This window comes from Brassica napus, unplaced genomic scaffold, assembly GCF_020379485.1.
Source record: "Brassica napus cultivar Da-Ae unplaced genomic scaffold, Da-Ae ScsIHWf_255;HRSCAF=426, whole genome shotgun sequence".
In the NCBI taxonomy this organism is placed as follows: Eukaryota; Viridiplantae; Streptophyta; class Magnoliopsida; order Brassicales; family Brassicaceae; genus Brassica; species Brassica napus.
Genome location: NW_026015874.1, coordinates 176848 through 188014, shown reverse-complemented (window position 1 = coordinate 188014; position 11167 = coordinate 176848).

Below are 11167 nucleotides of genomic sequence, written 5' to 3'. Positions count from 1 at the left end.
AAATTTCAGATTTTTTTATAGCGCTATTATTCTTGTGTCGGATGTAAGAGAGTCATCTCTACGAGATGGCTAAGTCTGTTTAGGACGTTAAGAGTTTGTTGTGATCAGCAACAAAGTTAATGGTAAAAATTACCATTTTGAGTCTTCGCGAAGAATATGTTTTAAAAAAGATGTTAGTGCGTATGATTGTCTGGTCTTCCATGAAGGTGTTTTATCGAAGAAGGAAATTTCGTCGAAGAACTAATCTTCAGGCATCTGCGACGTCTCGCGATGCTGAAGATTTGTTATTCTTTCGTATGCCACGTTTCGTGCTTGAAATGTTCGCGGGCTTTGAAGATATTTGACGATGTTGCGAGGGTTTAGTCTTAGCCCTGCGTTTGAGAAACATTCTGGTTTGACTACTAATGTTCGCAGCCAAAATTGTTGTTCCTGTTCGGATGCTAATAGATTTATTTGCGATCGAGGAATTATGACTGAGGTGTCGTGTAAATATGTCCATGGGAACAAGCGTTTTCCTTCATAGTGCTTTGTGAAGTGTTGGCCTTCCGAGATCTACTTCGTGCATTTTTTAGGATGTTTCGTATAGCTCTAGAAGCTTTGTTACGATTTTTTTCTTACATGCCGCGTATTATGGTTAAAACGTTGCAGGCTTAAAGTGAATTGTGGAGCATATTGAACTTGGTCAATTTTCGAAAAGTTTAGATTTTGTGTTAACCCTTTGACTTAGTTTCGTTACGAAGAATTTATCATATGATTTTTGACTTTGGGCTATACGATAATATATCATATCATATAACCGGTTTTACGAAGGTTGTACATCAATGATATGTATACATATGTCAAAGTAGTATTGTTTCTGCGGGTTTTACGAGAAACGTTTCTGCTGTGATTTTGGTCTTAGGCGAAAGTTGCTTGGAGTTACTCATGGAGTGTTACCGAAGTTTATTTCAATACGATCTAGTCACAGAACATTTTTTATTGGTTTTTTGAGAGGATTCTCATGACACATTCGTTTTTTGAACGAATTGCTCAACCAGAGGTGGATCTAGCTAACCATAGGGAGGAAAGTGCTCCCTTTAACGTGTATGATGCTACACCTATTCTCGAGTTTTCTTCCTCGAAAATGTTTTTGATGCTTTTCTGTGACTTGCTTGGTTCAACAGAAACCAAAAAAAATGCTTTGGTGATTTTCTCATAGAAAATTTTAAACGAAACTGGCTTTCTAAAGCCGGAAAGGGCTTCAATACTTTGGCTAATCGTCGAGTTTCAGTTTGATCTTGGTACAGGTTTTCTGTACGCATGATTGCGACAAGAAATGATGTATAGTCTTTGAGATTTATGTTCATGATCGTCTGGATATGTTGCTAGCGTTTAGACGAATATTAGATTGTCGTTTGCCTATTCTTGACGATTTGCAGTCTTTTTTGAAGTTTTGGGAGTATACGAGTATAGTATACGTACCTATTCCCTTTTTTTTTACGAAAGAAAACGGTTGAACCAATACTTTGAACGGTTGTGTACGTTTCTTATTCTGAGGTTTGGAATGATCGATAATTCGGGACGATTTATAGACGACGCTTGGACTGTGATGTGGTTCCACGTTGACGACTTGGAATATGTCGGTTCCGAGGAAATTTCCAGAAACGAATCGGTTAAGACGACGTTCATGTCTCTAACTTTTTCTCTCTTTAGGAAGCGAGCTTGATATGCGTGGCGATCGTTTCTCGACTTTCGGAGAGTTTAGATCGGTTTGCAAGATCTGGATGAACAATTATGGAACAATATATCGAGACAGGAAAAATCGCTTAAAACTTAGTTCGCTAGACTATCCGCCTAGGTTTTACGTTCCCTAAAGTTCTATGGCAGCCTCAAAGTAATTTCCTACGAAAATTTCAAGTCTGATTTCAAAAATTTCAAGTCGGAAATACCTTAGTTCTCTCGAAGATGCAGTTTTGTCTCTTCTCAGTTTTGCTTGCTCATTTCCGTTTCCTCTTCTCGTGTATGTTCGCCATTTCCGATATTGGTGTTTATCCTTTGAAACTTAACATTCATCTTCCGAACTTGACTGTTATCTTCTCCTTAGATAAGACGTCGATTTTTGTAAAAAGGTTCAACGTAATCGTATAGTTAAGGCGGCTAAGATGTTAAGTTAACCGTTGCCGTTTTATACGATTAATCTGAATCCATGCGAGAAAACAAGTCTTTGCGGGTTTTTTTTTTAATCGTAAAGTTTCAATGGTAACTCCGATAGAAACAAGAGACGTTTCGATCGAGATTTGAAGTAGAATACAAAGCTGGAGGTAAGGGCGAGTAGGAGCAAGCGAAGGAGTTTAGACGAGTCTTACTTGTTTTTTCGTAAAATCTCGACGGAAACTCCGATTGAGACGAAACAAAAAGCGTTTTAATCGGGATTCAAAAGAGAACACAAAGGAGGAACTTTTTTGCGGCCTTACCGGTCACTACGTAGCGAGTGAAGGTCTGCTCGGTCGCTACGTAGCGAGTGGAAGCGAGCCAAGAAGAGTCCTACTTGTTTTCGTCGTATAATCTCAATGGAAACTCCGATTGAGACGAAACGAAAAGCGTTTCGACGAGGGTTCAAAACAGAACCTAAAGGAGGACCTTTCTGAGGCCTTACCGGTCGCTACGTAGCGAGTGAAGGTCAGACAGGTCGCTACGTAGCGAGTGGAAGCGAGCCAAGAAGACTCCTACTTGTTCTCGTCATAGATTCTCAATGGAAACTCCGATTGAGACGAAACCAAAAGCTTTTCGACGAGGATTCAAAACAGAACCCAAAGGAGGACCATTCTGAGGCCTTACCGGTCGCAACGTAGCGATTGAAGGTCAGACAGGTCGCTACGTAGCGAGTGAAAGCAAGCCAAGAAGAGTCCTACTTGTTTTCGTCGTAAAATCTCAACGGAAACTTCGATTGAGACGAAACGAAAAGCGTTTCGACGATGATTCAAAACAGAACCCAAAGGAGGACCTTTCTGAGGCCTTACCGGTCGCTACCTAGCGAGTGGAGAGTTGGCTTGAGCTCGGTCGCTACGTAGCGATCGAGCAGTGCGTGCTCGGTCGCTACGTAGCAACCAAGCGGTGTGCGTGCTCGGTCGCTACGCATCGACCGAGCGGTGTGCGTGCTCGGTCGCTATGCAGCGACCGAGCAGTGTGCGTGCTCGGTCGCTCTACGCAGCGACCGAGCGGTGTGCGTGCTCGGTCACTACGCAGCGACCAAGCAGTGCGTGCTCGGTCGCTATGTAGCGACCGAGCGGTGTGCGTTCTCGGTCGCTATGCAGCGACCGAGCGGTGTGCGTGCTCGGTCGCTATGTAGCGACCGAGCAGTGTGCATGCTCGGTCGCTACGTAGTAACCGAGCAGTGTGCGTGCTCGGTCGCAACGTAGCGACCGAGCTGTGTAATCGATTCGTTGCGTTTCCTTTTTCCGCGATTAACCTAGGGGTTTTTCAGCGGTTTTTTTGGGAGAACAAGTTTTACTTTTGCAAAATGTTTTCGGAAAATGTGTTTTGGTAAAACGCTTACGCATTGAGATTTCTGTTGTTCGGTAATGAGCCAAACTTACAGGGTTTGATAAGATTTATCGTTTTCCTTTATGTTCAGAAAGAGAAATCGCGAGCTCGTTTCATTGCACTTCCTGTTGGCGAAAAATCGCGTCTAGGTTTTTTCGTTTTTCTTTTAGGCACTATGGCGTTTGTGTAAACGTTGGCCATAGGCACAGTGCCGGCTGGGGTTGTCCTACTAGCATTGTTGCGAACTGCGATTTTGTCTTTCGTATCTCCTGACATTGGTTTGATCAAGCGTTTTGCGGCTATGAGTTAGAGTAATCCGTACCCCCCTCCTTCTAGCGCCAAACTGTGGGAACCAAAATTTGCACTGTCGATTTCCGTTTAAATAAGGAAACTAGGAAAACCCTAATTTCTCAGAGGTCCCGGATCTCTGCAAGAGCCAACGACAAGTGACCAAATATATGCGGAAATCATGAAAAGATAACAAACGAGTTTAGAGAAAACAGTAGATCTTATTTCGAGTCCGCGTAAGAGCGTTGCGATCATTACAAGAGATCATAAAAGCTTTGGCCGCAAAGGCTGTCAGCGAGTTACTTAGTTCTAGCGGCTTAATAGCTGAAACCTAGTTGAGTCGCAGCTAGGTAACAAAAGACGAAAAACATACAGAAAAGCTTTTTGATTGATTTCGGACTGAACCTTGTTAAAAACTGCCTACGTACCCCTTTCGAGGATCAAGCCGAACGTAGTTCAATTGATAGAGCTGGACAAGAGATCGAACTGCCTGAGCGAGTTCGCCTAGTAATTGAGTGCCATACATAGAAACCGAACTTGTCGAGAATAAAGCCTAAAGTTTCTAAGTGCAGAGAATTCCAAGTCTTAAAAGTTCTCTCATGCCTCTCGCCTAGGACTCCTTATATACTAGCTCAAAGGTCGGTTTACGCTTTTACTCTTCTGCCCTTAAGCCGTCATAGCATAAAATGGAAATATTCCATTTTTCCGATCTTCGTAATTATCCTCAAAATTTCGTATTTATCTGCGGAAACTTGACATTTATCCTTCCTTGCGCGCCAAGCGTAAACCGTCATACAGTTTATGGGATTTTGGTTAAGAAATCGTAAGTTGGGCCTCGAGTCGTGTCTTAGGTCCCTTTGGGCCGTCTTCCGACTCGAAACTTTTATTACGACTTCTTTCGATAAAGAACGAACTTTCCGCAGTTTTTACCGAAAAGTTTGATTGATGTCTTAGAATGGTCGGAATACATGAACTGACTTCGCTACGGACTTTGGGAGATAGCATCGTAGGATAGACGAGAATGCATGAACTGGTGTCGTATCGACGTTTCGGAAGAGTTCGGTCGCTACGTAACGACCGAACAGAACGCATGCTCGGTCGTTACGTAGCGACCGAGCTTGGCTGAGCTCGGTCGCTACATAGCGACCAAGCGGGATGGATGCTCGGTCGCTATGTAGCGACCGAGCTTGGCTGAGCTCGGTCGCTACATGGCGACCGAGCGGGATGGATGCTCGGTCGCTACGTAGCGACCGAGCGGGACGGACACTCGGTCGCTACGTAGCAACAGAGCGGGACGGACACTCGGTCGGTACGTAGCGACCGAGCTTGGCTCGAGCTCGGTCGCTACGTAGCGACTGAGCGGGAAGGACGCTCAGTCGCTACGTAGCGACCGAGCTGTGTGCATGTTGGTCGCCGCGTATCGATCGAGCTTGGCTTGTCCGTACTCGAGCTTGTTTGGGCCGAATTGGATACATGTATGTTTCCTTCGGACAATCGGTATTTAGTGGTTCAATTGAGATTTGAACAAGATTTTTCCGCATGGCTCTTTGTAAAGATATCTTTACGAAGATTACTTTTTCGTAAAAACATTCATGCTGATTTTTATGGATTTTCAGGCATTGATTCCGTCGTGACCGATTTTGACCCCAACAAGGCAGGTGCAAGTCATGTGATTAAAGACTGAGCAAGCAGGCTGGTGGAAGACATGAGTCTGGTCCAAAATTAATTGTAGCAGTTGGTTGATAATTTTCAATAATTTTCAACCAAATATTCCTTGTCTTTGTGTCTCGTCTTGTTCTAGGAAAGTCTCGTCCAGCTTGATAAAAATTCGACCAAAATATTTAACTCGGCCAAACTATCAAGTGAAGGTCTTTCGACCTCAAGAGAGGCCCGTCGAGAAATTAATCTACCGGGTCGATTTTTATTTTTATTTATCATGGTCGAACAACCTAAAAACTGGTCGAGCGGGATTTTTCTCGACCAAAAATTTATTAGCTCGTGAGGGTTATTACAACAGGCGTCCTGCATGTGCTGACGGACACCCAAGGACGTCCTGTGTGTGCTGATGGACACCCACGGACGTCCTGTGTGTACTGAACAGATAGCCCATGTGTACCAAAATCACCCGAACAGTCCACAGTAAGGGCCAGCGTGCTGAGTCCAAGGACCAGCGTGCTGATATGTGTACTGATGGACAGCCATGGACGTCCTGTGTGTGCTGACGGACACACACGGACAGCTACGGACGTCCTGTGTGTGCTAACGGACACCCACAAACGTCCTGTGTGTGCTGAAAGACACCCACGGACGTCCTGCGTGTACTGAACAGACAGCCCATGTGGGCCAAAATCACCCAACAGTCCACGAGAAGGGTCAGCGTGCTGAGTCCAAGGACCAACGTGCTGATATGTGTTCTGATGGACAGCCACAGACGTCCTGTGTGTGCTGACGGACACACACGGACACACACGGACAGCCACGGACAGCCACGGACGTCCTGTGTGTGCTGACGGACAGCCACAGACGTCCTGTGTGTGCTGGCGGACACCCCACGTGGGCCAAAATCACCCAAGCAGTCCACGGAAAGGGTCAGCGTGCTGAGTCCAAGGACAAATGTGCTGATATGTGTACTGATGGACAGCAACGGAACTCCTATGTGTGCTGATGGACACACACGGACAGTCACAGACGTCCTCTGTGTGCTGGCGGACACCCACAGACGTCCTGTGTGTACTAAACAGACAGCCCACGTGGGCCAACATCAACTGAACAGTCCACAAGAAGGGTCAGGGTGCTGAGTCCAAGGAGCAACGTGCTGATATGTGTACTGATGGAAAGCCACGGATGTCCTATGTGTGCTGACGGACACACACGGACAGCCACGGACGTCCTGTGTTGCTGACGGACACACACGGACGCCCTGTGTGTGCTGACGGACACCCACGGAAGTCCTGTGTGTACTGAACAGACAGCCCACGTGGGCCAAAATCACCCGAACAGTCCACGGGAAGGGCCAGCATGCTGAGTCCAAGGGCCAGCGTGCTGAGTCCAAGGACCAGCGTGCTGATATGTGTATTGATGGACAGCCACGGACGTCCTATGTGTGCTGACAGACACACACAGACACACACGGACAGCCACGGATGTAAGACCCGAACCCTGGCCTCTCGACCAGATGGAGTGCGCAGACTTACTTATTAATTTCTTTGCTTGTTTGATTCATTTTAAGTCTTTTATTTACTAAGTCATATTCGAATATGAGGTTCATAAACAAAGGAACAGATTTCACAGCGGAATAATAATGTGTTAACTTTGTATTACTTAGAAACATGAGATCCAATACACAACTTCTTAACAGTTTCATAGACAATCACTAGTTCATCCCTAGCATCATCTAACCACAAGTTACACAGCCTCTCACTGACCGAGCCTTCACGGCTCCTTGGCTTGACCAGAACCATCCTTAGTTCCTGAAACCACAACTAGATAAACATTAATCATAACCTAGAATAGAACAGATTGATTCTACAATGCTTGGCTTGGTCCCTAGAACATAGATAAACCTCAGTCCACATAATCATAAAAATATGAACCTATCTACCGTATCCTAAGTCATTCAACCAACTGTTGGGGTCAAAAACGGTCACGACGGAATTACCACCCAAAAATCCTCGGAGATCGTATTTCCGAAAGACATAGTAAAAACAAAGATATACCTTTCGTAAAAGAATAACCAATATGAAGTTTTTACGAAGAAGTATCCTTGAATATTCAAATCAGACAAACCAAGCTCGGTCGTTGCGTAATTACCGCGCATACACGCCGTCCGGTCGCTACGTAGCAACCATATCTGGGCTGATATCCGCCGCTACATAGCGACCGAATGTCCGACCCACTCGGTCGCCATGTAGCGACCGAGCAATCGTCCCTCTCGGTCGCTATGTAGCGACCGGGCTCGAGCCGAAGTTCGGTCACTGTGTAGCGATTGAACTCTTCCGAACATCGACAGACATGAATCCATGCATTCTCGTCAAACCTTCGAATGCTATCTCCCGAAGACCGTAGCAAGCTCAGTCCATGTTTACCGCTATCGAAACTCATCGATCAAACTTCGCGGATTAGAAACCGCGGAAAGTTCGTTCTTTATCAAAAAGATATCGTAGTAAACGTGTCGAGTCGGAAGACGGCCCAAAGGGACCTAAAACACAACTCGAGGCCCATCCTACGATTTCTTAACCAAAAGCCCGTAAACCGCAGCACGGTTTACGCTTGGTCCACAAGGAAGGATAAATGTCAAGTTTCCGCGGATAAATACGGAAGTTTTGAAGATAATTGTGAAGATCGGGAAAAATGGAATATCTCCATTTTTATGCTATGACGGCTTAAGGGCAGAAGAGTAAAAGCGTAAACCGACCTTGGAGCTAGTATATAAGGAGTCCTAGGCGAGGAGCATGGAGGAGAACTTTTTCAGAGCAAACTTAGCACTTAGAGCAATTTAGGCAATTTTCCGTTTTTGTTATTTCGAGCTGCGACTAAATTAGGTTTAGCCGTCTTGGGGTGCTAGAACTAGGAATCTCGCCGACAGCTCTCGGGCCCAGGCTTATACCTTGTTGTAAACGCTCATACGCAAATTCGGAATAAGATCTTCTTTGTTCTCTTTTTCGATTTCTTATACTTTAACGTTGTTATTCTCGTGTTCTGATTGCTTGACGTGTGCTAATTAGCAGATATCCGGGTCCTCTGGGAAATTAGGGTTTTCCTAGTTACCTTATTTAAACGGAAATCGACAGTGCAAATTTTGGTTCCCACACCAACCACCCCTTGACATAGAATAATAGATAGATAGTCAAGAATATATAAGCAGAACACACCAACAGATCCGGATCGTCCCCAAAGACCAATCCGTCTAACCGGATAGAATCTAGGTGCGACCGGCCAATGAAGTCCGGCTCAATGGCCCAACGGACTCCCTTACCTGATCCGGCCTTAGGCCTGGATCCAATCGGCCGAGTAAGCCTCAAGCCTAATTCGGAAGGCTTAGCAACCGGTCAGACCTTGCGACTCTCCTTGGCTTAGACAAACCGTGACCTTGTCTTACTTAACAAGCCATAGGCTGATCCATAAGGATCGGTCATAACCTGTCCCGAAAGACACCGTTTGGAACATGCACCCTCTGGCCATTCGTACCTCTTGGTCCTTGTACCTTTTTATGTTCGTAACCTTTGGTATCTCGTACCTTTTGGTCACTAACCCCCTTTGGCAACTCACAACCTTTCGTAACTCATGACTCTTGGCAACTCATGCCCTTTGGGTCATTCCCAACCGTTCGTCCTAACCGCCCATTCTTGGTGCGATCAGATCGTCCGTCTAACCGACCCGTGTCTAGGCTAGCGGTTTGATTATGTTTGGCCAAAGCCTAGGGACGTGTCCCTTGGACTCAACCAACACAACCTTTCGTGTTAAACCAGAGAGAAGAGAAGAGAAACGAATTGAAACAGATAAGGAGAGCCGGATGGGACTTAGGAACCGAGCTGAGCCGCGGTGCGGTCGCATGGACCGTCCATTCGGTCTGATGGAGCCACGGCCCATCACATACCTTGTGAACCACGTCTAGGTTCTCCATGCTCGTCTCCTTGTCTTGATCTCCCATTCTTGACCGGAGTTATTTCCCAAACGATCAGAGGCGCCGGAACACAACACCACCACACTCGGCCTTTCTCTTGGCTGGAACTCTCTCTTTCTCTCTTTCTTTCTCGCTACGTTTTTCTCTGAGTATTTTACTCTGGAATTGGATAATGAAATCGACAGGAGAGCCCCCATATTTATAGAAAACGAGGGGGTAAGTCTTGCCCCACGAACAGGCACGACTTGCTAGCGAATGGGCACCATCGGCCAAGGGTTGTGCCCTTTCAGCCACTTGCATCCCTTCGCCCTTTCTGATTGGGTTTGGGGTCGGTCATAAGCCCAACCCACGCCCCAAGCCTCGTGGACTTAGCCCACGGCTTTGTCCAAAGACCCAACAGCCCTTGGCCTCATGGCCGGACCTCCCAACCCTCCACTGACCCGGACCCGGACCATCGGCCTAAAATCCGAACAGTCCGTCTAGCTGAGATGAGCTGACTGGCAGCTGCCTCAGCTGAGTGAGCTAGTAGTACAGCTAGTGGAGCTGACTTAGTAATGGCTGATCTGGAGTGAACTCAACCTAGCTTCGTTAAGCTGGTCTAGCTACTTCACCATCTCGTCCAGCTACCGTCTCACTCGTCTTAGCTGTCTCTTTGCTCTTATAAGGTTAAGTCTACGTTTCCTTACGTCCTCAACCTTCTTTCTTGGCCATGGAACGCTTGCCTTTATGTCCTAAGACTGGCTGGTACGTTTCATCGATCCATGGCCGTCCTAACGATCCTATTTAGGATCGGGGATGCGACAAGTCTCCCCCACTTGCAAGGGATTCATCCTCGGATCCGAACCAATTGCATTCTCGTCCATGAACTGATTGAACCACTCCGGGTAGTCGGCTTTCATTCTGGCCTCGGTCTGCCAAGTGATTTGCTCATGTCCACTACAATCCTAGACGACCTTGACCATCTGGATTTTTTTCTTTCTCATTGCTTTTTCCATCATATCTAAGATTCGAACTGGCCTTGTTTCTAAGGTTAAGTTCGTACCCAGATCAGAATAAATTTCTGGCACAATGACATCTTGATCCGTTAGACATTTCCTGAGTTGTGAGACATGGAACACGTTGTGGAATGCATCCATTGCTGTTGGTAATTCCAACTTGTATGCCACTTTACCAACCCGTTCGATGATCCTGAACGGACCTAGGTATCTTGGGTCGAGTTTCCTTCTCCCAGAAATCCTTACCTGTCCCTTGAAGGTTATCATCTTGAGGTATACCAATCATCGACCGCGGTCTCCAGATCTTTTCTCCTTTTGTCTGCGTAGTTCTTGGCTCGATCTTGCGCCTCCTTCATCTTTTCCTTCAAGAATTTTATCTTTTCAGTTGTTTCTTCGACTATCTCAGGACCAATCATGCTACGCTCCCCCACTTGGGTCCAGCATAACAGGGTCCTGCACGGCCGCATACAGAGCTTCGTATGGCGACATGCCAATGCTCCTATGGAAGCTATTGTTGTAAGCAAATTCCACTAAGGGTAAGTGTCTTTCCCAGGAATCACCCCAGTCCAAGACACAAGCTCGCAACATATCTTCCAGTGTTTGGATCATCCGTTCAGATTGTCCATCCGTTTGTGGGTGATAGGCAGTACTCATGTTCACTCTAGTTCCTAAAGCCTTTTGAAAAGCTTTCCAGAATTGAGATGTGAATCTTGGGTCCCTATCCGATACAATGCTATCC